At 34.5% G+C, this 23,705-nt stretch overlaps 1 protein-coding gene across 3 annotated transcripts in view; it reads right to left on the reverse strand.

Moving 5' to 3' along the window:
• Window positions 1-22,727, reverse strand: part of LOC116346373 — an 82,692-nt gene extending 59,965 nt beyond the window's left edge. For 2 of the 3 annotated variants that reach the window (XM_031776386.1, XM_031776388.1), the window contains exons 1-2: window positions 21,919-22,727; window positions 6,967-6,968 (exon numbers count right to left, since the gene is read on the reverse strand). The gene's annotated coding sequence lies outside the window, so the exon portion shown is untranslated. The remainder of the gene's footprint in view (window positions 1-6,966; window positions 6,969-21,918) is intronic. The other variant, XM_031776387.1, reaches the window with a different exon arrangement.
• Window positions 22,728-23,705: the final 978 nt, after the last annotated feature.

The following is a 23,705-nucleotide window of genomic DNA, read 5'->3' on the forward strand; positions in this document are numbered from 1 at the left end:
GTAGTACGGGCTTTTGAAATCATTTATTATAATTGTTGTCGGGAGAGAAGAAGAAGGATAGATCGCGTAACCCGATGAAATTGACGGACCAAGCAAGAATTCGAATAATTCGAATGGTGCGGTCAACATTAAAAACTTATACACACAATGAAGCCGAAATCACGAACAAAAAAAAATCAAAAGAACTGTAAAAAAATTATGTGAATTTTTTTTTCTTCATTGCATTTCATTTTGAAATGTAGCTTTGGCTTTTTTTCATAACTCGATTTCAATTCGATGACTATCCATGTATTCATCGAGAACTGAAAGCCTGTTGCACACTCGAATCAAGAGTCTGGCTCTGTAATTGATGTTGTTGCATTGCATCTTGCCATCACTGGCATTCAATAAGTACGTATATATTCGTTGATGATGCATTCCCTTCCAATGCGCTGTGTTCTTGTTTCATTTCATCACCAAAACTGATGGTTCATTTCGATCTTTGCTGCCATCTTCGCCGCTGCAAGTCATATTTTGTGTGACATGAATGAGATATTTTCTGTCTGATTAAATTTAAGTTATACTGTTCGGTTCGGTTTGTTATACACTGCTCAGTTGAGTGTGTGATGCAATTTCAGTGTTGATGGTGGATGGTTTTTTCTTGTTGTTGCTATTGTTACTGCATGGTTCTCAGTTTCAATGCAACGTTTTTGCTGTCTTCTTTAGTTTTGTATTGCATTTGTGAGCTGTGTGTTTGGAAAATGCGCAAATGCAAGCGACGCAAAACGTACGTGTGATGCCAATGTAAACACAGGATAGTTATAAATTATACAGACAAAATCATAAGCGAAACATTTCGCCATGTTGTATTCCTATCGAACTTCTTTGTCGACGAACATCAAGACAGAGAAAGAGAAATGATCTTTCTCATTATTATTCTTTGTCTAATTTGATTGAATTATTATGATACATAACGTTCAGATTCGCATAAAAACAGCGAATATGATAAATTACGTTCGGATTCATCATCCAGTCTCCACTTCTTGTACCGCGTAGATTTGCGTTAAATATGAAAAAGTAGCAGAACCGGCTGTGATTTCTGAGCGCAAAGGAAACGCAAAAAACTTTACTCGCCCATAATTTTGCTCTTTCCGTTTGTACGTGGAGCAAAAACTTCACTACATCACTACAAAATAGCACAAAACTCAAATTCTCTATGTTTCAATAGTTTCAATGCTCAGTAAGTGGAGAAAATTCTGTCAAGCAAAAAGTGAACATTCCATACAAACAACTATTTGCGGTCGAAGGAACCATCGTGTTCGTCTTTTTTCTATTCGAATTCTTTTTTTGGGTGGAAAATGTGAATTTAAATTTTAGTTTGTTTCGACTTTTTCCTGTGGAAAATGCTTTTTGTGGTAAAGTGGTCGATCATTAAGCTAAACTACCTAATGATGAACTTAGGATGCATATATTAAAAGTACATAAAGTCGAGGAAGTTCAATTTTTGTTGAGTCACAACCTGGGTTTTGTGTGCGTCAAAACAAGAAAAAAAAACGTGCCTTAAAAACATTGCCATCTAACCAAAAACCGAATTAGAAAAGTTTTCCACACATCGACGAACCCTGACGAATTCGAGTGAATCGGTCATGCTTTACAACTCATTTTAAACACTATTACTGGCAGCGCCACCACTTTTGGCAAAACGCAATGTCCACAATATCCAAGCAAAGGATACAGAGAAAGATATGGTGGTGGCGGTGACGTTGGGTCCAAATTTGTCGATTGTTTCGAATATACCCGAACAAAGCCGGGAATGGAATCAATTCGACGTGATGGAATGCTTGAATATACGTTGAACGGGAATTCAAAAAGTTGTACACTCTCGAACGAGACACACCTTGTGACTGTTGCCGAATCTGTTGAATGTGTGTATATTGTGGATGTGAACTTTTACTTTCGAACAGTCTTAAAGTGCAGACGCAATTACATTTGCTCACGGTGTATATGTGGTTTGAGATTTCAAGGCAATTATATTTTCTCGAGTCGTTGCCTTTGACTATCGAAATTTAATTAAATTTTAAATATCTTTCGATTTAAATGTGTTGCCTTTTGTTTGTTCGTTCATTCGTTCGTTAGCAACGTTTGCATGGCAAAAGTATTTCAAACAACCAAATGAAATCAACTACCGGCCACGCGTTCATCACATCATTTGGCCGTAAACAAATGTGAAACACAACAAATTTTGATAGGAAACATGTTTTCACCGCAAAACTTTTCATTCTATAGTTAAATGGTCGACGAAAAGCGTAATGTGAATATGAGTTTATTGAAAAACTGAACTATCACAACGCAACCACTGCTATCAACAACACATTGAATGTGTATACGGTATAGTGAAAAGAATGCGATGATAAATTGAATGTTTTCATTTCAATGAAAATATGCTTTAGCATGTGTTCGATGCTTGTACGTATCGCACTCACCAGCACCACCACATTATGCTACTTAACAATGGCAGCGATGAGACCAGAAACATCAACATCATGATTTGGTATGCGTTTGCAATTTATTTCGTTATTCGCGTAATCCATCATGTAGCAGGCATTTTAATTTTGATTATAAAACTTATTCCATTTTAAAATTTCCATTTTTCCCAACGCTAGCACACCCGTTGACAGACAGACAGTGAACACGATATATGTACTGGTATATTGCACGCAGACAATTGCAAAAGGCCAACCAAATAGGGCGAAGCTGATTTGAATCTACGAGTCATTGTGCACTGCTTATAAAATGTTAAATATCAAAACGGAAGTGTCGGCTCGGCGTGGAAAAATATGAAAATGAAAAATGTAGCTGGATTCCTTTTCTTTGTACTATGTTCCTCTTCTTTACTCTCTTCAACACATTTGCTCTCTGTTCTCTATGGTATATAGGCTTTCAAAGTTGTAAAAGTTTCTTTCCGTGTTTTTTCCGTTTTTCTGTGAATTTCAAAGACAAGCAACAACAAAACGATGGTGAACGTGAACACATACATTATTTAAAAACTATACACGCACGTTCCTTATTGCCTTGCGATGCCTTTTACATGTGAATATCGAATGAATGCACATCGTATCGGAGCAAACACATTCATATGTATGAATTAATACCAAATGCGATGCCATAATATTAAACACACACAAACACACATTCAGACTTTATTTCGAAAAGTTTTCTTATTTCTTTCGCTTTGCACGCACGCAACATCAAATAGCAGAAAAATTAAATGCAAGAAGGAAAAATGAAGGACCTTTCATTTTTCCATACTGATTATTTATGGCGGCAGCTCGGTAACAGCACGTAAAGTTATTTGCGTTGATGGTAACAATCTCACTTAGATATAAACTTCACCAGTTGCTCACACATACAAGTGCCATGTATTAATATATTTTTTATGAGTTTTCACAATAAAATTCTAATTTATTACGCATTTTTTTTGCAATCATGTGTTAAAAAGTGAAAATTCATGCCAAAGACTAAATGATACGAGTTTATAACAAATCATATGTTAAATTGGAGCGCTCAAAATTACTGACACCAACAATATTTTCATTGATGCTAACATAATTTCTCTTTATTTTTCAGCGATCAACTTCATTTAATATAAATACTTTTACGGCGAACAATAAATTAATTCTCGTTGAAATACAAATAAATATTTGAACAACTTCAAAATCATTTTGTGTATGTTTCAAAACCGTTTTTTAGTTTTCTTTGGAGCTGGAGTTATGTTGAATGCACAATATGAAGCAATGTTTCAATTTAGAATATAGAGAAACGAATTGAAGTACTAAAAATGAATAAATTCTTTCGGAGCCATCTAGTTTAGTGATGCTTGTGCGATCGAAAGATTTGAGTGTTGTAATTATGGTATAAGCCAGTTTTTTTAGCGATAGCACAGTAATTCAGTTCAGTATATGTATATGTGTTGTTGTTTTTTGCACGTTATTTGTGAATAAGTATTTAATATTTTATTGATGTGTTTGACTGAAGCTGAAAAGTAAGAGTACAAGTAGGTAGTAGACTAATGTGGAGTATGAATGTACCGATATTCGTTTAGCTGATGCCATAATGATGCCTTCGTTTCATTGCTGTAACATTTTATTACTATTATTTGTGCTGTTTCAGCCAAGTCGCGCCGCGCCACTCATGTATAGCAAATCCCGGAGAGAGAAAGGAAAAATTCTATTCGTTTGCATCGACATCATCATTCAGCAGTGAAGTAGACGACGACGACGACGATGTTGTCGTCTTAGTTTTGACACTGTCGTCATATATTTTCATCTCATTCGCTCTTTCTTCGAGAATGTTTGAATTGAGATATGAATAGAAAATTGCTACCATAAACATATTTGGCTTGGCCTCTTCCTTTACGCTCGAACGCAATTTGCTGTGAACAGCACAACCGAAAACATTATAAATCATTTTGGAACTTTTTCTACGTTTTTTTCCCAATTCAATGTTTCAGTTCTTGCCTTTTTTTCTTGTTTCTCCGTCTTCTACTCAATTTCATTCCAGACTTCTTTTTCTGCCAGCTCGTAAACTTGTGATGTAAACGTTTTCTATTTATTTTTTCCATCGCTTTCTGTCGATGTGATTGCCGCATTGAGAAAGCGAGGGAGAGAGTGAGTGAAAGAGGGAACGAACGAATGTGCATTGACTTGGTGGCTTGGAATATTTCGCGCGAGCAAAATTAATGGCGAGAACAATTTGGTTCGGCATGTTTCTATTCAATCTTCGAGGCGCTGTGAATGTGGGGTCGCATGCTTGCGCATTTTACTGTCGTTTTTGGATCGGTGTGTTGGCGGCGACGCGTAATTTTTATTTGACTCGGAAAACTTTCTTATTCTTTGTTTATTAAGATTATTACTGTGTGCCTATTTCCTTATTGCATTTAAATTCTAATTTTCATGCGATGGATCAGCGGCTGTGTGGTGGTGTCTTTTTTCCGGTCTACATTCAAACAACCAAAATAGCGAAAGAGCACAGCAAAGTTTCCATCGGCAAGAGTCAACATGAGATTTATATTGAAATACAAAACGAACGCGCCTAAATGTTCAATTATAATTAATTTAGCTTTAAATTTTTTAGCGGACGCTGCAATTTTCCTATTGGCTCGACTCAGTTTATTGGCGTTGAGTTGGTTTTGTTTGTTGTTCGTAATGAAGGAAATCAAATTTCATAATTTTTTCCGATTTAATAAAATTGTTAATTTGTCAAACAAGGGACGATCCCTCAGAAAATTATACACGCACAAATTGGCTTTCACTAAATAATGAGTGTACCAAAAATTTGAAAAATGGCAAGTTATTGGCAAAAACAAAAAAAAAACATGCCAACATCAAATTTCATTTATCAGTGGTAGCTGGAAGAAGTTCAAATTAGATAGAAAGATGGGTCGTGTGCCTTTCATATGCAAAGAGAAGGCAATTATCTGAAAAAATGCAATTTCGTGAACGGACTAAAAAAGTATTTATTAAATTGAAATATTTTAATTTGTTCATGTTGCAAAAAAAGCATATGCTGTATATCTAATACAGGGTCTATAACAATGAGATTAATGAAAAAAAAAAACGACTGACTGAGTATTCAGTTGAAAGCAAATTGAGATAAATTTCCAGCACATGGTATGCAAAACATTAAGTCCATTCAAAATTAAACTATTAAAACAGATGAGCAAAAAATTACGAACAAAAGTTCGCATTTCATCGTTCTCTCATGTAGATTCTCGCAAAGTTCTCCGAGCAAAATTCACTTGAGTGGAAAAAAAACTAAATGTGAAAATGAAAACGGGAACATTTTCCGTGCAACCAAAAACGTCTAGCAATGATGAATACGAATTTCATATGTGTAGAAACTAACAACTCGTAGTTTTAATCTGTTCATTTCAAATGATATTCCTCTTTTATCGGTAGTTATGCGACCCATATTTTAGTTTCGTTCTGTGCGAACGCACTGAAAGATAGATTTCATTTTCCGTTGCTTTGCCTAAGCGATTCATAAAACTAATTGATGTATAATAACATACAACACATATATAGCAATGCCAAAGTTATTTTGCGTCTCTTTTGTTAAAAAAATATGAATCTTTTGTTTCGTCATCATTTCCCATCCAATTATTTGCATGACTGAACAACTAATTTTGAAACTTCATCGAATGCATTGCAATGTTTCGGTCTCGGCTTAAACTTCAAAAGCAATGTAAATAAAATGAAATGCGCATCGGAAAGTATTTTAAGCCGATTCTATTTATTCTTATCTATTGTAAACATTTTGACCGAAGTTTAAATGACCATGAGGCTTTCTATGTTTCCACTCATTCGTACAATATTCATGAACTCATTAAGAATAACTGATTTGTAATAGGATTGGATTCTTTCCTTTTAATAGCATTTTTAAATTCATTGTCTTGTAAAATCAAATCCAAAAATAATTCCAAATGGTAATGTAGTAACATTTAGTGAATTCTATTCAAAAATTTATGAAGTAACAAAAAAAAATTAAATTTGTATGGTTTACAAAATGGTTGGAATAATTTATCAGCCTAAATTCAATTTGTAGCATTAATGGAAAAAGACACAAGGTAAATATTTCATTTGCATCTACAATCGTTTTTTTTTTTTTGTATTAATTTGCCGCTTTATTTAAATAAACTTGGGTTGAAAGCATATTTCCCCGAAATTGGTTGACATTTTATGGTACTACATACATTTTGTTCCGGTTGAATTCACTTTCATTTAAAGTTCAAGTAATAAATAATCGAAAATTTATGCTGCAGATTTTCTTGGGTTTTTTTGAGTCTGGATCTGCAGCAAAACGACACGAGCTCCGCCCGTAACGAGGAAGAGTTGAGTTTGTTTTCAATAGCGGCACATCGATTGCAATCGAAACGCTTGCTTGAGAGTCAATACCATGAAACAGTTGCTGCAAACATTCAATACTTACAGCTGAAACGAGAAGAAAAATAAAAGAAAAAAGAATTCCATTTATTAGAAGAGAATGTAATAGAACAGTCTGGATAAAAAAAATAGTATATTTGGGTATCTCTCGGTATGTTTTCTAGCGTATTTTTCATTGTTTTTCACTTTACTTTTTTGATGCATCGGTAGAAACGAAAGAAATAGCATGTGTAAAAGAGTCAAACGTGCAGTTGGCATAAAGGTCAATTTGTCTCATATTGTGCGTCAATAACACGACACAGAATGCACACCATAGAAATGGTTGGCGTGACAGAACAGCACAATGCACCAGAAGCACATTCATTCGAATATATTAATATGTAGTGCTACTTCGGCAGTTGCTAACATTTTTGTAGAATGTGACGTGCGGCAAACATTAAAGGTACCTTTTACCGTACGCTACACAAACTACTATTTCATTATTGCTTTTACATCGCTTCTGCTGTGCTGTGCTGTGTTGTGCTCTGCTATGCTCTTCATAAAAACAGCCGTTCACCCAAATAATTGTTCTTCAGTCCAATAACAAATAAGCACGTTTCCAGTTGTTAAATAATGGTTTTGTTTTCAACATTGCCGCTCTCTCTGTATTTCGATTCATTCGCTTTCATCGTTTCATACATTACAGCCGAACACTGGTTTTTATTTTTTTTATTTTAATTTGTTTAAATCAACAAAATTAGATGAAAAAGAAGATGACAAAAATATGATATTTTTCACTCAATTGATTCGGCACAGCAGTGATCTCTCTCATTTCACCTGCCGCCAGCCAGGTCAGATGACAGTGAAAAATTTAAATAGAGTCGAAAAATAGGTTCGGAAAAAATGCGGCTATGGCATCGTTAAATTTCTATCAATTTCATTGTTAGACTAGGTTTACTTTTTCTATTGTATGCTTCTAATATATAATCAGATTCGGCATCATCATTGAACATCTTTTCCCATTTGGGTTGCATTCGATAGACCATATAAAATGAAATTGCGCCGTCGGATGAATGGTATGATTACGATGAATATTGCGAAGCTCATCGATAAAATCAGTTTTCAAATACAAGGACAGAAAACTCTATTTATTTATCACAAAAGAAAATAAGCGGCACCTATTTGTCACAACACAGGCATCCACACATATTGATTATCATATATGTTCGATTTATATTCGTTTTTTGAATAGAAGCATAGAAATAGATTTCCTTCGATACCAGCGATTGCATTTGAAACATAGGTCCACTTGAATTTCAGAAATATGCTCTTCTATTATTTGTTGCTTATAAAGAGTCCCCCCATTTGTCATCCTCGTCAATAGATTGCCATACATTTTTTTCGAGGAATTTACATTCTGTGCACACTAAAATTTTGCATAAGTTTAAAGTAGAAAAAAGTGAGCACGATGGAAATCCCTTGTGCACGATGGAAATCATTCACTTTTTTTCGTTTTCTCGTTTGCTTTATCAATAAATGACATCGAATAGAACTCTTAAACTATATAACTGTTTTAATTAAAATCAATTTGAGAGCACGGTACAGATATGGTTGGTTATTTGCAAGAAAAAAAAAAGGACTGAGAAAATCTAATGAATGAGTTCCGAAAAAAGTCTGGAGCCGTCGCATTTTTTTCTCTTTTTTCTATAGGGTTTCGTTTGCGTTTGAATAGCTTTATCTTTTTCTGGATGAAGCCAACCGCAAAAATAGGAATTGAAATGTAATCGAGGTCGTAGTCATCATCGTCGTCGTTGTTGACAACAATACAAATCGAAGCAGTACAAATGGAAAAAGTCTCACCCGAAATACTCGAAATGACTAACCAAAATTGTAAATAGGTTCCGAAAAGGATGCAAAATTGATGAGATTTTCTCCCCATTTTCGAACGACCCCCGAATGAAACGATTTAATTTGGTGGTTGAAAAGAATTTGCTAACATTGATATACGAATGCTCGGCGGAAGACTTTGTCGTCTCTTATGCTCTTATTGAAAGAAACATCGACATGGCTGAAAGATGACAAATCGATAAAGCAATAAAGCAAAAAGCGATCAAAATATAAAGAAACCGATTCTTTTTTATCTGACTTGACTTGCCATCGAAACGAATCGAATTCGTTTTAATTATTGAATTCAAGACAAGATCACAGCCGAAACTCATTCTTGTTTTTTTGCATTTACTTTAAGTTTTTTCTTTTAATATGGTGCCTGATATATGTGCACAGTCGAAAATAGTCATTCAGAAGAATGTCACGAGAGAGGCAATGGATTGAAACAGTCTTCAAAGTGATTTAAGTCATCAGGCAGTGGCAGTGATTGCTCTACGAAAGTTGAACATTTTCAATGTAAATTCAGTATTCAATGTGTACACACGAAGATACAACTTTCGCTCTTAATAATTTGATTTGGTGCATTGCATTGCGATGCAAATAAAAGCGGAGATTGTTATGCTGGATATTGATTTTAAATGCACGGAACTTTTCCAGAGTTGAAACATAACTTCGAATTGGATAGAGAAGAGCTCATGTTTGAAGCATTATTATTTCAAATATGTATTCAATTCAGTTGTACTATATAGTCGTCAACAGACAGCAATTTGTGCTGTGCTTTGCGAAGGCAAATGTCCAATGACAATGGTAAAATTCCGTTGATGAGAAAGAGTAAATGGCCGCAGCAAGAATATGCAAGATAATTTAAAATGAGAATTATGTTACATATTTTATCAAGTCAAACTGAAGGAATGTTCATGTCAATCTGAGAAAGTTGGTTTTATGTCGTGCCATTCGAATGACAAAGCCTTTTACAAAATCCACACATGAACTCAATTCAACGAATTGTAATAGACGGGACCACGTCGTCGTTTCTTGCTTTAAGCTTACGTCTATATGTGTGTGTTTGAGAGCGCATTTACGGAATTGATATTTCCAAGCATTTGGAAAATCTGCAGAACATTTGATATAAACGAGTTAAATGGTCTATTCGTTGTATGTGCCATTAAGATTACAAATGTACTTGAGTTTGGGCGAGTTTTCGAATATATCCACATGTGAAAAATCAAAAGCAAACCAAGCCGGATAAAAACTTCCGTAATGCACGGACTCTTATCCACCCTGTCTCCGTTCATCAAAGGACACAGCAAAATGTAACAGAGTATATTTTTGTATATTAACATAGGAAATAAAAAAAAGCATGCACATAAAGCAAGCTAAACGAAAAATGAGAAATGAAAAGGTTTTCTTTTTCGAGGTAGTTAGATTCGATGTTCCGAGGAGAGTGGAAGAATTTTATAAGACATAATATTGCACATAGCAACCATAACAACGACCGAACCACACATAGCATTCTCTTTATCGAATGTCTCGATACAAAAACTCATACGATTGCGAATGCGAATACGATATACAGAAACCAAACACAAGAACTAGATGTTTTCTAACAAAACACAAACAACAGCGTACATTTTATATTTACAGGAAATATTTGAAATGGGGAAAAAGCGTTTACATAAAAGCTATAACGAAAACGAAGAATAAATAAAAAGAAGAAGAAGAAGAAGAAGTCTTGTGTAAAGATTTTGTACATTATGTATCCCTGAACACATTGTCTGCTGCAAAAGCGAGAGGGAAATCGCAACCGTCAAGTGCGACAAAGAAATCGATAATGAAACATCGAGTCATCGAGCATGTATCCAAGTTTATTTCGTGGAGCTATAATTCAATAGTGCTTATGAAACCACCGCCGTTCCGTTCATCAAACATTGAACCTGAATGACGAAAGCATCGAGTCAGTACACTCCATTCATCAATTGTGTGAAAATGTTAGATAAAATTCTTGCACAGTATGAGCATAGACGATTTATCCGATGGGACAAACTTTGCGAAATTTTTCATTTCAATTTTCATTGGTGTTTGTGAAGCGGAACTGAGCAATAAAATAACACGCACATGACAAACATTCAATTCGACGTGCGTTACGAATTGTGTGTATGTCCGAGCGGGTGGGCGAGCCGAGCCAGTCCCAAACAAAACAAAATGTAACAACAAATAATAAAAGTAATATTGTTAGGCCAGGAAACTTTCTGTGTATATTTTGTCTACAAGTCTACATTTAATCGAAACTCATCCAATCGCCCCTGAAACTTAAAATACACATCATTTTCGCCGAATAAATGTTCCGTTCAATATTACGTTTGGTTGCTTTTTTCGTTGCTACTTGACTACAGGGCTGCCGGTGAATTTGTGCTACGATTCGATGATAAAATACTGTATCGTCGTTTGCTTTACATAAGCACATTACGTCTGCTGATTTTACTTCATTATTTTCTTTTGCAGTTTGTTATTTTTTTTCTCTGTGGTTGTTCTCTCGTTTCGCTGTCATGCTTACTATCGATTGATCAGGGAAAAAAAGTGCACGCTTTCCTAAGTTTGATTTTTTCCCTATATTCTTGGCCATTCTCGGTGTTGTTGTCATGATATCTCCGCATACAGTACGGTCATGCTTTGACGATTTGAATTAGATACATCATGTTTTGTCTACCATCTCTAATGATGTTTGCGATATATATCAGCTCTTGGATTACTCGTTCTCCCCCATCAACGATGGGAGCTGCGTTTCATGAAGATATCGATTCAAAGGAGAAGATATTGCGTGCTAGCGAAAATGAATCAAACAATCGCTCCGCTTGAACAAAATGACGGACCAAATGATAATTCTAACACGCCAACCATTCCAACCAAACTCACGCTGAACACATCTATTGTTCAAATAGTAGTTTTGGTGAGGAAAAAAATGAGAGAGATAGAGAGAGACCCAGAACTTATAGCAATCTGCTAAGCGGTAATGGCAGCATTTTTCTATGAAAACACATAAAATTAAATGGACAAAATCTTGGATGAAAAAGTACGAGAGACTCTGCTTCTCTGATCGGAAAACATAAATGAGAGAGGGTGAGAGAGAGAGACGGTGAAATGGCATGAGCACGAAACACACAAGATGTAATCGTTAATGTGTTGTTGTTCCGACGATACTATGGCCGGAAAACATAAATAATCTGTTTTCCCTTCAAAAGTGTAGACGAGTTTCTCAGCATCTTGATGTGCTTAAATGCAAAATTTGATACGAAATCCATTTTTCGGCACAGAAAATTCATTGATTTATGTTAAGCGTATTGAAAATGAAGTGAAACGAAGAAAAATTAAGTGATTTCAGCATTATTTCGTTGCACTATCGTAAGCGGTAGTTGTTGTCAACGCCATCATGTCGTTCAAGCATCGTTTTTACGATGTGTTTGGTGATTTTTATGGTACATACTGTGTACATATGATTCATACAAAATTATAGCACTTAAGTGGAGGCCTCTTTTTCTCACACGAATCGAAACGAAAAATAATGTGAACTGAACGAATATTCGAAATCACCATCAACTGTAATCAAGGGAAAAACTTTTTAAATTTATTCATATTGCCGTAAATTGATTTAAGACCGTTTGGAATTCGGTTTGTTCTTCATTTGCTTTTTATTTCAAATTTAAAGATGTATTCGACCGCACATTGTCGACGACGAGTGACATTGAAAGACGTCGTTTCGAGCTGCCAAAGGATTTACGCGACATCAAATTAATGGAAAAAACGAAACTTTTATTCAAACAAATCCAAATAGGGATTGAATCTCTTCCAAAATACATAAGAAATTACAAAGAATAAAAATCTGGTTTCCAACTATTCCAACTTCATTTTTTCTCAGACACACACACAGAGAGCAAAACTTACTTGAAGTTGAAGAAGAAAAAAATGTTGAAAACTATGTGAGAGAGTAACATACAGAGTTGAATGAATTGACTGCAGAGCTAAAGTTTCAGTCTGGTGTGAATATAAACAAAGTGTTCGACTGAATCAAAGGTTGAATGAATATGGAAGAGCATTTAATTGTAGAATTGGCGCCTCTAAATAACCATTTGGCTTATCTAAACATGCATTTTGTGTGAGCATCACAGAGTCAATGAAATTCAACCTTTTAAAAATTGAAAATGCCGTCGTTTGGTTAGAACTGACAGTCGTTTCTCATCGTTGTTCCCACACAGAACACGGTTTTAATAGAGTTTGACATCGGTAACCAAAATCGATTTAATTTTCCTCTGTTTACATTTCAGAGGTTCTCTCTTTTCTTTCCTTTTCTGCTCCTTCTTGCACAAGCATCAGGCTGCGTGTGTGTTCGGTCGATTTGATTTAAATATATATTCAGTTCAAGTGCATACAGAGTTCCTTATCGTATCATTACACTGATATGGACGGAGAAAAAACGAAATCGAAGTCGCCTGTATGCAACGTGAATGGAATGCGTGCATGCACTGACAAAAGTGGAAGCAATTTCGTATAAAATTGAAAACGATACAGAAACCATACAAAATGGAAGAATGCTGAAATCAAATCAACCACAAGAAACGACCCAAATGACGAAGAGAGCGAGAGAGAAATACAACGTTAAACAATCCTGTTAGTGCTGGAGGAAAATGTTAGAAATGGATTTAAACGTCCGAACAAATCAGAAAAACAATAATTTTTCTTTATCGTTGTCGTTACAACCTTGCACTGGACTCATTATCAATCCGCTTCATTCTCCGTTTCTCTTTGTCTGATCGCTGTGTTTCATTAATCTTCCTCATTGCCTAATCGTTTTTAAACCTTTTTTTAAAAAAAAACCAGCCTAAGATCTGAAACCTTGAATTGTTGATTTCCTTTTTGGTGTGCAATGTTTTCTTATCTGTTGCAATCGAAAAACTGCGCAAAAACATAAGAAATTCTGCCGCATTTACAAGCCGAACAGGCCGAACAAAAATTAAAACACCATAAAAATAACATAAAAAATCATCGGAAAAGGCACACAAAACACTTAACATTTTCACTTATTCAATTAGTGAGTGTATTTCAATGCGTCCACATACGCACACGAGTCAGACAACATAAAAAAGTAAAATTGGATGGCAAAAATCTTCGGATATACAAAAAAAAAAACATTGCGAATGCAAACGAAGGCTATCAAAAAATAGATGAGAAAAAAAGGAGAACAGATTGGCAGACAAAACGAATGAACAACATGACTCCAACGTAAAACAATGACGAAGACGAAGACGAAACAGAAAACGAATGGAAGGAGCCTCTTGAGTTTCAGCTATTTGGTGCGATGTTATTTTTGCCCAACAAAATGAAACGCAACGAAAACATCTTTGCAACCAAATAAGAGAACAAAAAAATAAAAACAAACCAAATGGCTACAACATTAGCATTCACGGCTAAATTGAATGCATTCCGGTTGTTGAATGTAAACGAAACAGGCAAAAGACTTCGGGGATCATATTCTATATTCTACAGTTGCCTGCCTCTTCTCTGGTATTTCACTTAGATTTGCTTAAAAATATTTTTCTTTTATGATGCGATAGCTCGTGTTAATAGAATAATGGGTACACAAAATGGATTCGTGCACAGATTTATGTATAAATAATGTGAAGCAAAACGGACGATCGAAATGAGTGAAACGCAATATGCAAGAACAAAAGAGATTGAAAAGTGTTTTGTTTTGTTAGGTTTTTCTATTTACTCTTTCTCATTTGCCGGCAAACGCATACCGGAAAAAATGAAACGAAGATAATCAAAAGAGAGCTCTTGCATCCAGACACAAATAAAAAATTCTGGTTATATTTTAAGAATGCCAAATATTTCAAATATTCATAGTGCCGACTCGTTCAGTCGCTCGCAAATTAATTCAAAAATGATGTACACGCAAATCATTCCACATTCCTCGTTTCGTTTTCTTTAACCCTTTAATAAAATATTACAAATATGATTTTACGGATTCGGTATTCTTGAGTGGCACTGGCCATTTCCATCTTTTCAACTAAAGATTCAACCATACGTTTCAAATTCTCTTGAGTTATTTCAACGTTGAAATATATCAGAAAACGTATATTGAGTGTATTGGCATAGTGACGCCGGTCTCATGGTATTTGCTCTTTCCGTGTTTCGCTTTTGGGACGAATTTTTTTTCAACGTTGTCAACACTTGGCACACAATATTTTGCCTTAAGCAATTTGCTTCAGCTTAAGTGCGTATTTTGTGGTAGTTTTTGTTAAAGAAGACTTGTGCACGGACACATGCACTTGATGAACGTTGAATCAAACTACGAAATATGTGTCTCCAAGATGAGGCACATATAGTTAGTAAAAGACGACAACCACTTAAAAACACAGCACATCGAATTACCATGTGGAAATTGCGTGGTAACCGTTCTCTATAGAGAGAGAAAATACAAAAGAGACAAAAGCAAAACGTCGGAATTAATTTGACGATTCTTGCTCTGAAGTGTTTACGATATGAGTATTTTAAGCCCTGATAAAACTAAAGTGCTGTTTGCATTTAAGTCGCATGTGTGTGTGTGTTGCGCACACGGTTCGGGTTTTAATCCAATACAAGATTTTGTCTATAAATTTTGTGATTTTATAACATTTTGACAACTTAAAAATCCAACGTTTTATATTGAAAGTTGAGCTGTTTGTTGCGTATGGCCAAGTATTTCAACAAGAAAAAGATCCGAATTGATAAAGTTGTTCGACCGATTTGCAACTACATATTTATTTCCATATTATAATTTTTGCCCGTGTGTCTTTTTACTTAGGCACCTTTTATTCTTCCTCCATTTTTGGAGGGTTCTTCGCATTGGACATGGAATTAATGCGAAGTAAGCAGTCAACGAGTTGGAAATATGGTAGTATAGACATATGCAAGCGGTTAAGTATATTGAGACCCACGCAACTCTTATACAATTTTTATTGCGTGTACTCCTGTTATCGTTGTCGTTATGGCAGCTGAAATTTGATACTTTTTGCTCTTTCTTTCTTTCTTTCTGTCCGGTTTTACTTCAACAACATATATTACACATTGTTAGTGATTCAATTTTTTTTTCTTTGATTTTTTGTTATCTTCTGCTTCTTAATGCTTCTCAAACAGTTGTTTGAATGGTTAAAAACTCGCCATATCGTATTAAGTCTGTGGTTTGTTCTATGTATTAAAATACGCAAGAGTCAATACACACAGTGAACATGAGCCATCCTGATTGCAAGCATCGAAAAAGTACGTCAATTTCATCAAATTTTTATTTGATTTTTTCTTGGTTAATTTGATCAGCGTTATCGTCGGCAGTTTATTATTGAATTTTGTGGTTTTCGTCTCCAATCGCTGAAAAGCAATGTTTATTTGCTTTGAAATATTGATATTGTGTTTATGCTCCGATGTCAAAATCGCATTTCCATCGATTCAATCAGTAATGTGCATTTGCACTGCACATCGCTATCAGCTTGAGGGTTATTGTAATATTTGTTGAATATGATTTTATTTACCGTTGTCATTACGCAGTTGCTACTTTGCTCTTTCTATCGTATACATTATACAGTGTACTGTACATAGTGTAGAGTTTATAGTGTACACAATGCAAATTGCTTTCCATTTTTTTGTTGTTGTTGTCAGTTTGAATGTTACGTTTTCCACAGATCGAAATCGGATTTGCCAACACTATCATTACTAGCGATAGACGGTGACATTCGAGCTATTCATGCCACAAAACCAGATCCATGCGCAGGCATACACATATGCATACGGTTTAATAATAGATTTCATGTGCTTGTGATAATAGTATCGATGCATTTCTAAGTGCCTAAACAAATATTATTCGATGAATGTCAAATGCTCATCTGCTTTACTTTTCCCAGAAATCGAACGATGATGATGCTGATTTTTCAATGTAGATGCTGCTACTTCTACAATTGCACAATTTTATGTGTCAATATGGTATCTGTTATGTTTTGAATTTTGGATGTGCAGCACAAAAACAAGTAAATGTGACAGCATTTTAAGCAGTAATCGAATGCAAGACGACTACGAATATTGACAGCAACATCGATATTCAAACGAAGTACGAGAGGATAGAAAAAAATTGAAGTTCATACCGTAAAAAATTGAACAAATGAAGCATAAGCTTCGTGCCAGTGATGTGTACAACAACAACCGAAACCACTCTAATCGTCAACCAGAAAGAGACGAACAAATTAATCGGATTACGTTGATGTGCGCGTGTGTTTGTGTTCATCGATGTATGTGTGTGTGTATGCACAAGAGTTTTTGGTGTATTTGGATATGGTTTAGTGATACAGAGAAATGGATTTTTCACCATATTTTGTATTTGATTCGAGTTTTTATCTCCCGTTCATGTTTCGAGTGTGACATTCGACTCTGATTTCACCGTTGACTCGTGTTATTCCCATCCGCGGTGATTTTTTACACCTCTGCATGTATTAGAGTTTTTTTTTGTTGTGAATCATAGGAGAAGCAATGTTTTTGAATGAATGTACGAAAATAGTGTAAATAGATTGGGAACAGCATCAGATACCCTCTCAGTGATAGCTTTATCTCGGGCTGTTTTTGTATGCAATGTTCGTACAGGAGTTATGCGGATTTTAATTCGGAATAACATCACCGGAAAATTTGTATATATACATGACAAATAAAACATAAAAAGAACAGACCTGCATGATGGCAATAGCAGTGGTGACACTAGCAATACCAGTGCCACGAAAATGACAAAATGCTCTTCCGTCAGCCGAACCAAAAACTAAACATTCCATGCGGTGTATGTAAAGGTTGATGATGCCAATTTACACACCCACAAAAATTGTTACAAAAAACACTCATATATATAAACGTCGAGCAGTCAACGAAATGACTCGGCAATGGTATAGCACACGGCGTAACGTCAATCTGACAACACGTGATAAGAACTTTTTCCAAACAAATTTTTTTGGTTTAACTTTTTTTTTTCTGAATCTCTGTGTTTGGATCGTTGTTTCATACGTTTTATTGCCAACGTTATTTGTAAAAAAGCAGCCTGTGTGAAAGAGATGATTGTGACGAAGGTAGATAAATCTACCAAATATGCCGGATTGTTTGCATCGCATTTGCTAGCGCGAGAGCACACAAATTTCCGCATAGACGCCGTTAGTTTGTTCACGAAATAGGAATGGAGTGGAGTAGCAAAAAAAAAATTGTAAACACAAGAGCGTAGACAAAAAATGCTGTTGTCATTGAAATGGGAGAATAAATCTCATTAGTTTGGTGTTTCTTTTGCTTTCTCCACTCCTTGGACTCTTTGTGGCATTGAGTTTTTATACATTTTTGCCAATATTTTCGCATAGAGCAAAATTGCTTATATTCGTGAAACACTTACGTCGAGGGAACCAGAGCCATGTTGGTTACATCACATCGGTAAAAGTATTTTATGAAGAAAAAAAATTCCCTTTCGTCTGTCTTTTTCCCTTTCGATTGTGTGTTTACGAATGATTACGATATTAATTAAACTACATAAATTTCCGAAACTAATCAAAAGCTCATTTATCATATTTTTTTCTTTTCTCTTGTGGCGTTTACCATCCGCCATTCATGGTATTTATGTGTCTCACATTTCTTCACTCGTGAAAATCGTAATGTATTAATTTCGATTTTTTCTCAAGTATCATACATTTCGGCTGTTTTTGATATAGATTTACTACACTTTTTGCTCGGCTCGCAAAAGGAGCTGGAAAAAAATTGTAATGATAAATCGTGTAACACAAAGCTCTGATGGTGTTGCTGAAGTGATAAGAAAATTGCATTTTTATGTTTTACTATGTTATTCACATGGGTTGTAGGCTGAAATTTGCGGTGAAGTGAAAGGCGTACATTTTTGTTTTTCGTTTTAATCGGAGACAAATTGATTGTGGTTTGACCTTTGCACATGACCCGTTGATTACAATAAAGTGACAATTAACACCTGAACGTAAATCATTGGAAGCGTTGCGGTACCGAAAATCGAATCCAAAAAATCATTACTTGACGGACTATCTTTGATCAAAAGAAGAAAATCAAATTCATTAACCAAACATGCGGAACATGTAGTACATAAATTCCAATCAATTTTTACGATCGTTTCGATTACAAGTTAATTTTGTGGATAGATGATGCCAAACCATTGATTTCTTCGTCAATGGTCAAGCGTCTTTGAAACATTTGATTATCTCGTCACTTTCTGCTACGAAATTTCATTACCGAATGAAAAGAAAAAGGTGAAAGGTACCTAGACGTAGACACAATGACGAAATTATTTATCGATAAAAATGAATAGCTTCTGCCTGTGTTTTAATATGCCGACACACAGTGAAACATTTACCAATCTATCGGAATTGGCTGAATACACATATTTGTATTAGATGTACTTCAATTGTTTATTCCTTGTTTTACCGTAATTGATCTTTGAGTCAGAACTTCAAAAATGGAATGAAATCATCATCAATATCAGTGATTCAATTTTTTTGTTTCTTGTTTGAAGCATGAACATCGATTGATTTTAACTGTTTTGGCCTTTTCATCACGTTTCGAACATTTTAAATCAACATGAAATCATTTTTAATGAAAACACTTTTGCATTTTGTTATTGTTTTCTTAGATTGTCAATGGTTTTGAGGAATGAGACCATCACTAAATCAATCAAGAACAATAATAATGATGTTTGTTAACAAAATTCGTGGTGAGCTGAATTCAATTTGAAGATGTACGAAATATGAATGGGGTAGAATAAAAACTACTTCTCGAAAAATTGGTATTTGAAAACGAAACCAAAAAAAAATTTCAATTAAAAGTGAACCAAAATCTTTTTGTCAAATTGAAGTGAATCAAAAAAATTTTGTTCGATAAAAGTGAACCAAAAAAAAAAATTTATTTGATTTTTTCAGTGTAAAATACACTAAAATGAACTTTTTTTTTTGGTTCACTTTTATCGAACAATTTTTTTTTTGATTCACTTCAATTTGACAAAAATATTTTGGTTCACTTTTATTGAAATTTTTTTTAGGTTTCGTGTTTAGTATTTTTTTTCGAGAAGTAGTTTTTATTCTACCTCATTCATATTAACAATGAACGCGAAAAGAAACTCTTGTTACGTTCTAATTGGTAAATTCACTAGATGATTTTTCGTTTCATTTTTTTTCGCTTGGCATTTAGTTCGATCGAAATAGCGAAATAGACACGACCACAAGTTTGGAGTGACTTGGAATGAACAAAGAAAAAAAGAACAAATCATGACACAAAGCAATTTAAAAGTTGATCAATTTTTCGTGTATATATACATAAATTCTGTGTACTAGCACGCAACGCTTGTTGCTTGTAAGTCAAAGTGCGATCATTTTCGCCGACATCTACCAAATCAAGTCAATCAATAGACTGACATGATTTTCCATTTATGATTAAAAGAACTTTTCTTTTTCATTGAAAATACAATTCACACACAGTGATGGCATTAATACACCATTATATATTTAATTCGAGCGTCGTTCTTTTTTTTTTGGAAGTCTCGTTTTTCATGCAAGCAATTACAATTGATTTTCAAAATCGACGACGGCTATTGAAAACCAACGAAAACTTCAATAGCAAGCATTACAATGGAATTGAAACAATAACTGTTGGTTGCTTGCTCGAACACAATTAATAAAATTTTAATCTTAGTTCACAAATCAAATTTAAATCAATTTAAATGAATTGCTCTACTTAAACTTGAATCGGATTATCATGTAAAAGAAAAAGTAGGTAACAAAATAATCATTTTATTTCAGCGCCACCACAAAGTACACGCAAGTGGTGAAAGCATTCTTTTTCGATAAATTTATTGAAAAAGAAAAAAATATGTGAAACTGAAACTATTCAGTTAACGATTGTGTTAAAATGTGACGTGTTTCGATATTTTTGGCACGATTACGGTTCATTTTTCTCATCCACAGATCTGTGGAATAATTTACTAGAAAACGTTTTTGTTCCTGACCATTCATGGTATTACATTTTATCGATTCATTTTGATCGATTTCCTTCATTCCATTCCAATTGAACGAACTGAACACTGTGATGAAATTTCGAAATCCAAACGATTTGAAAAACTATTCATTTCTATTATTATACATATCATTTTGTTACTATCTTTTGTCTTTTGTTTAAATAAAAAAAAACTTTAATGTTTGACAAAAGATAAAAGAAAAAGATTTGAAACAAATGGTATTTGATTTCAAGTTGCAAATAATATCGATAATGATCGATATTTTTGTTCGTAAATACACAAAAACGTACATGCATTGAGCACCATTAGTTTGGCTGCGCAAAGTAAATAACAACAAAATACGACCACGTCAATGTGGAAAAGGGACCGATCAAAGAATTTGACGAAAATTCAACAGCCAATAATCAAATAGTTTGATCTCGATTTGCTCTAACTCTTGACGAAATATCTTTTATAAAACAGTTTCGCTCTTTGTTGCTGAAACTTTTTCAATTTTTTTTTGTGTTTTATTGCGAATAGCACAAAACGAAATACACATACTGCTTGATTCTTTGTGTATATCTGCATCAAAGATGAGAAGGAATAGTTTGCGATTCAGCAAACGATTCATCTCAATCAATAGTTTGTTTCCATCACTGAAATTGAATTGTATGTGCAACAACATGCAGTCGAATTCAATCCATCTTCTCACTACTTTCGACATAAAATGAAAAGAATTTCGTTTTTTTTTCGATTTATTCAAAGTTGGAATTTTATCCACACACATTTACAAAAGAGAACATTTCTTTGTAAAAAACAAATAAAAACAAACATGCAAAACACGAAACAGTAACAACAATAATAATAACTGAAAACAACACAAAAAACTCAAGTCAAATGTGATGAGTTATATGTTGAAAATACGGAACATAAACAATTCACAAGGAGCACTACATAAAATAATATATTCACACAGAATACATGACATCAACGATAATGTCAATGGTTCAGAAATGATACACTTGGGAATCAATTCTAGTCTGCAGTTTATTGTCTCAATTCAAAAGACCGTTTGCTACTTACTTTGGCTTGAGAAGAATGACCGAATTATGGTGATGCGAGAGTGTGATATAGTATCGATGAAAACTAAAAAAAAATACCGACATACGTCTAAGATAAAAAGTACAAATGAATTTCACAATTCTCACTACAAAAAAACTGCACTCGATATGTTCAATTGCAAAATAATAATAAATGGCACATTGTCCACATATATTTATATATATAAATATTTTTATCTCCGTAAATATGTGCGTGTAGTATAAATTTTTGTTGCTGAACAGTTGTGTTGATAAACAAATCGTATTTAAATGAAACACTTCAACAAATAACTATTTAAACCGCAAAGTTGCTTTTGTCACTGAATTCAATATTTTCGCAGTGCGTGCGTTTATTTATTAATTTTAATCAATTTTCCACTCGGGTTACTGAACTTTTTGATTAATTTCCGTTTTAATTAAAAACCAAAATAACATAAACACTGATCTGGCGTCGGATGATGAACGAGCAACAGAGAATTATTGAGTGTCTATTTCGGAAATTCTCTGCAAACCATTTCCCCAAACAAACAAAATAAACCAAATATTTTTGTTTGATGGCAAATTATTTCAATTAATTCAACACGGTAGAAAAAACAACAAAATCGATAATGAAAATAAAAATTGAGTTGATTCGAATTGATTTGCGAGCGAATTTAAAAAAAAACCAAATAAAAAACTCCGGCTAACGTTTATGGGAATTTCGAAAGGCGATATAGAAAAACGTACGAATGAACGAACGAATGAATCTCATGTACGGTAAAAACTTCGATTTGAACAACTATTCGCGTTGAATGTATGTTCCGAACTAAACGCAACCGACAACACGAACAAGAGCCACGACCATCGATAAATCAACGAATACTCCGTCCGAATGGAATGGAAGACACAGAGAATACGGCTTCGCGATACGTTACCATACATGTTCATGTGTGAGTTTTTGTTGCGGCCGAAGCATTGCGTTACGCAAACGAACGTTGATGGTTTCGAAGATGTCTGTTACTCAAGAATGCACATAAAACGGTTAAAGCGCGATGGTTCGACATGAATATGCGAGTTGCATTCATGCTTCGGTTGTTCGGTATAGCTGATACAAGCGACAGTACGATGACGCATAGAAACCAAAACACAACATGAGCAAAACGCAATGCATATGTTCCGGCACTGCGGCGCGTTGTGAGCAGTTTAAGCTTACAGCGACTTCGTAAGCAGTACTAGATTATTTCTCCTTTGAATGAATACGATTCATTTTCTCCTTTGGTGTGATTTTCTTCGTTTTTTGTGCAAAGAGAGTGCTACGAAACTCTCATTCTTTTCTTGTGTTTTCTTTGTAAAGTCTTTCACATGCAAATTAAATTCAAAAATGCTCTTATTTTGCTTTGATGTGGTAACGGCCACAGTTTCAAGTGGATCGTATATTTTTATCAGCTATTCAGTACAAGAATTCACGTGGCTTGGATTTATGTTTGTAATATTATTCAGAAAATACTATAGAAGATTTTATACACGTACTTCCGTATGTGCAAAGATTTTAAGAGGTGATTTTTGGGTCAAATGTATACATTTTCCCACAATCTTACCATTGCACAGAGCAATAGCGCACGCATTTAAGACGCTAGTGATATAACTCAGAATGAAAGTGTTATTTACGTGCTTGCAACTGACTGAGCGTTATCTATAACGGCAGCTATTTGTTCTATTTTACCTATTCTCGCGCGGGTCGTGTGATTCGAATTCGACTTGTTTTACATATTCGACACAGCAGTAGTGTGG

The sequence above is a fragment of the Contarinia nasturtii genome, unplaced genomic scaffold (genome assembly GCF_009176525.2).
Source record: "Contarinia nasturtii isolate CC-2019 unplaced genomic scaffold, AAFC_CNas_1.1 Cnas_scaffold_1500, whole genome shotgun sequence".
Classification (NCBI taxonomy): domain Eukaryota; kingdom Metazoa; phylum Arthropoda; class Insecta; order Diptera; family Cecidomyiidae; genus Contarinia; species Contarinia nasturtii.